The following is a 5,512-nucleotide window of genomic DNA, read 5'->3' on the forward strand; positions in this document are numbered from 1 at the left end:
GCAGGAATCTGCAGGTCCAGCCACGACATCCATTTTAGATTCGACCAAGGACAAAATTCAACGCTGGGTCTCAGAAGTCAAAGATCCCTCGCACAAAGCACATCTGCAGTATGAATTGAAAGTGCTAGAATCGGCTACCCTCTTTATGATCACTCTAGATGAGGTGGTAAAAAACCTCGGGCATAAGATGATCGCCCTGTCACTAATGCGGAAAGAGGCTAGATTATGATATCGAAGAATGCTACCTAACCTTGAACCAAATAGCCAGAGGGATTACAAGGATGTGCCTGTCACTGCAATTCAGATTCATGCCATCATTGACAATCAACCCCTTTGGCAAAAGAAGTGGTTTGAGCAAATATCAACATACGAAACCTACTACAGGAATGCTCCACGGCACCTCAGGATTGATCCAACTTACTATCCCATCAACAGATGGTGATCCTTAGACAGGTTTTACTCTTGGCAAAGCAAAATGCCAATGGTTTTGAACTACCCAGTTATAACAAAGCCAATCAATAACAACCACCGTCAGAGAAGTGTAAGGTTCAGACACTCAAAGGGGTCCTTAACATGATGAAGGAGATCCCGGATCTCGCATGCCAAATGCTCGTGAAAATTTCCAAGATGCTAATCGCCTTCATAACGGCGTTCAATGATATAGAGGCCGTAGAGCATCCCTGGAAGATTTTTGTGGAAGGCACAAGAGGGCTTTGTTGGAATATGGAGACAAGAATCCCAAGCAAGAACTTCATCATGGGATTGTATGCAAGAGTCATGTTCTTGCCCTCCCACTACATTCAGACTTTTGAGGAGGCGTTCATGATCGGATTCTTTGAGGTGGACTCCTCCATATTCAATCCCATGACAAAAGATCTACCAGCATGCCATATAGCATATCAAAGTACTCTACGCAATAACCCTTTCAAAGAGCTAGCAACAAAAGTGGAGATCGAGGCAAGAGCAAAGAAATTCAGGCACATCACTGTAACACTAGTATAATACACTCAGAGGTAGATTGCATGAGGACATGCAATGAATAGGAAGGGGGGAATGTTTGGTGGATACAACGATCTGACACATAACAGGTGGATGTACACCAAAACCTGTAATACTTGCTCATTTTTTAGAACAAAGCTGTATAATTCAGCTAATGAAGACTTTTAATTGTAATATATTTTGGCATACCCTCTCAGTCTCTCTGAGTCTACACCCTTGTAAGTGGCCGAATGGATGTGGGAAAGTTCCCTTAGCCTTTAAGTCAAAACCCTTAGTTTTAGACTAAAGGATATCATTAGCTAAAAAGGGTTTTGAACGTGCACGATGAGAAGCTTCTTACTGCTACAAGTTGTAATCCACTTTTCTCCTAGACTGGTAATCAGAATTCATTTTCAAATAGCACATTGTGTTCCTTGTCTCTTGCTCTACAATATTAAGTATAACCATTCTTAATTCTGTTGTGGTTTGCAACGCATTGCTAAATGCATTGATTTGAAGGTTAAAATGGTTGTTTTTTCAAGTGTTGATCATGTATAAGTGTTTCTATGCTTAGGGGGGACCTTTCTGTATATTTCTGTTTCAGTTTTTTGCACATTTTTTGTGATGGATCGTGATTTATGTACCTTCCCAGATGGTTGCAAAACTTGGTAGTATTGTGTCCCTCGGTGTTGTAATACTTCTCCTTAAGTCTCGTTGCATTCCGAATTTGTTTGGATGCCAAAAAGGCGTGATGACCTAGAGCGGTGAGGTTGAATGCATTCTGATTCTCTAACTAGGAAGTGGTTGATTTGCTTTTGTCGTAGTATGAGTAGCTTGCTGAATTCACTTCTGTGAGATTGACACTCTCATTAAGTCTCCATGCCCCATCCCGAGTCGCTTCCTTGCATATTGACATTATGTTAGTACAAAAATCTATGTTGCAGATGTCCATCGCAGCGACCCGCTAACAACCACTCAGTATATTTCATTTTCCATTTATTCTAAATCTGATGACTCCCTGCAACCTCACCTCACATTCACACAATTCGGCTGCAACTTTCAGCTGCAACTTTTGCATGTTTGTTCCTCACATAAAATCCCTACATCATTTCCTAAGCTTGTCTCAATCATTCTACACTATTATACATCATACATCCTCACACAAACTCATTAAGAGCTACATTTCTACTCCATCACAACGGGTTCAAGCTTACTTAAGGCCTCCTTCTAGCTAATGCAAAATTTTTGAGGTTAATCAGATAGCTCTACGTGTGGTCATGGCGATGGTGCTCCTCATAAGCTCTCTCTCTTCTACAGTTGTCAGTACACATGCCAAATCTGGCCAAGGCCATTACAATGACATGTATGGTGTCTCAACAAGGGGGTATTAGGGAGGCGACATGCCGAGCGTGGCAATGAGGTGAGTTCTTGATCACACAACTACCGCCTACATTAGCTATGGTATGCTTACTACTGTGATGACATATCGTGCTCAACCATGGATACCTCCTACTATGATTGCATTTTCTTCAATGCGGCTAACCCATATACTCGCAGCTACACCACCATAACCCTCTTTGCCTGCGACACACTAATTTGGGTATCTCCCATTTCCTAAATACCATCAATTGTTTGAATCCATCCTAGGCTCTTTGATGTTTCCCAGGGAAGGATACTCTCCATTTGGGTAGATCTCTTCTATTTTGGAGCGATCGGGACTCAATGAAGCTAGATATTTGCTTATTTCTTGATGACTTATAGAGGGTGGCATACTTAAAGGCAGCAATAGTAGGTGGCGGTGCCGGTGACCATGAACACAAACGGGTGATGAATATGGGGTTGAAAGATTTAGAATCTATGTGCTATTTTCCTTTACTTGAAGTCTTTCTACTCCTAAGGTTGTCTATTGTGATTTGGGATGCCATTATCCCATGCAATCCAACAAAACTCTTCAATCTCCCTTTCTCTCTATACTATCCTTTTTAGCCACAAGATCATAGTCCATAGTAACCGATGGGGACACTCCAACTCTGTGTAGGACTGCTCTACTTTCCTGATATATACATTGGCACCATTCATCAACATCGCGGTCACTGCACTTGAGCCACATGTCCCCCCAACTCGATCACCTCTTTATTTGTCAGTTTTCACATATGTTTGTGTGGTAGGCTTTTTCTTTAGATCTTGTGTACAAGTGGAACCACCCACAGGACCACTACGACTATAAACCTAACAAAAACAACTCCCAGAATTGAGCTTTCACCCACAACCTTTTTGAGATAATAATCATAAATCTGACATTAGTTGGGTAAGAAGGATTCTAGGGTGTTTGTAGAACTTCGTCACGATGATAGAGAATCATCTAACACAATTCTGAACTCTATATAAAACAGTTGCATTCCTTTGCATTCGTCATTGTAATTTTTGCTTGGCCATGACAATCTCCTCATTATTGGGTTTTGGATAATTTAATTGCCATTGGTGTTTTTTCTTGATAGTCTCAACTTGATAAATCTAAATTTTTGCTCGCTTTAGACTACGACAAGAAAAATCATCCTTGTATAGTGGTAATTGATTGAGCTTATGTGTTGTTTGCCCATTGTTATTCACTAGTAAAACCATAATCTATCTCTTATCAATAGCCTTAATCACTTACAAAAAAAAGAAATCCAACAAATTAATCTTTAGACAATCTTGGAATGATGACTCCAAATTAATCTTTAGACATTCTTGGAATGATGACTCCAAATTTCCAATATTTCTGTTCCTTTTGACCTCTAGACTATACAGATAAGTGATATTACCGAAAGTAGTTGGTAGTTCATATCGATTATTTACACCACCTTTTGAGTTAATTAGAGACTCATTAAAGACCTATTTTTCTCCCTTGTGCAATAATTATTGATAGCACTTAATACCACTTTGCAACAAGCCCAATATATATTGATCACCCCAACCTCACAAATCATTCTCCAAAATCATATAACCTCTTCATTATCCTCTCAAAGTTAACTGTTCTCATTCTCTTTTACTGGCAAATAATACTCATTTTTATGCCTTTTGAAATGTTAATGTACTTACTCTCCAATTGAAGCGTTGTTGAATTTAATAAGCAATTGCATTTAGTGCGTTTTCTTTGCGTAACACTTTTTACAGATAAAAGCTCAGTACATTTCCATTGCCCCTGGTTAGTAAGCTCTTTCTATGTAATATTAGATGGCCGACTTGTGTGATGACTAACCTTACCAACTCTCATTCGCATTTTCACTTTGTATTAACAAGCTCCATACATGAGCAACACTATTTTCCTTCTAGTGATTTGACCTTTCTCCAATACACTAGTTGAGACATTGTACATTGTTATGGCAAGGATATTATCGGTTAGACTCAATGGGAATGGAAACATCTATACACATGTTAGAGCTCCTACGCATGAAGAGGGCAGGACTCTCTGCTCCACACCTTGTTATGGAAACTTATGGTTACTGACATGTGTATATGCCTTGTGAGGCAAGAATCTCCACTTTGCAATCATGTTATGAAAATTTATGGCTGTCGATACATGTGTACTAAGGTAGGAATCTCCGTGGTTACATTATATGTGGAAGTGGCCCACCACATTTGGTCTGGATTGATATGACCACATATGATGATTTGCTATGCAAGGTGGAAGGGTGACAGATGGTGGTCTTTTTGGAACAACATTTCTGAACAATGTTGCACTCTGCACCTACGCACATTTACTTCATTTTATGTACCTCGAACACATCATACACATGTTACACAATTTTCCACTTTTAAATTGCTTCCTACTAATCATTGTTGCTCTTTTGGTTTTTAGTTACTCACTGTGCTATGCAGGCATGTACCTAGTGCCTTGTACCTCGCACTCCACTCACCAGTTATGTAGCTTGCAACTGAGGGTAGTTTCTTTTTCAACCCCGGAGTATGTTATGGATAAGTGATATGTACATTTATTACTCAAGTTCTCATTACGAGCTATGGTCATTTGTGTTCACCGGCCAATGTGTATTCATCTTTTAGCATTGAAAAATCTATAAATGAAGCACGTGCAAAAGGGAAATGATCACTCTTGCATGGGGGGAGATTGCACACAGCGTTTGTCTCATTTTTTCTCTCCTCTCCTCTCTTCTCTCTCGTCGTGCCAGCATAGCACTCCACTCTAGTAGGTGCACGTGCATGTTCTCCCTAGCTCTGTCTTGCTCTCTATCTCTCTCTATTCATGTTGAGCTCAATTATGTGCATGTGCAACAATTCAGGTATGTTGATTTATCATTTTATGGCATGTATTGTGCTATTTTGAGTACTTTGCAGGGCCATCGCAGATCCATTTGTAGCAATTGGTTCATCGGACCTTTTTTAGTATGTAACCTTTTGACTCTTATAATTATAATTATTTTTTTTTAATGATTCAAATTGGCTTAAGGTCATAATCTTTGAGTTCTAACATATATTTTATTAGTTCTAACTAGCTTGAGCAATGGGTGTGTGTGTAAATGATTGAAATTTTACC

The sequence above is a fragment of the Adiantum capillus-veneris genome, chromosome 16 (assembly GCF_014529385.1).
Source record: "Adiantum capillus-veneris isolate H3 chromosome 16, ASM1452938v2, whole genome shotgun sequence".
In the NCBI taxonomy this organism is placed as follows: Eukaryota; Viridiplantae; Streptophyta; class Polypodiopsida; order Polypodiales; family Pteridaceae; genus Adiantum; species Adiantum capillus-veneris.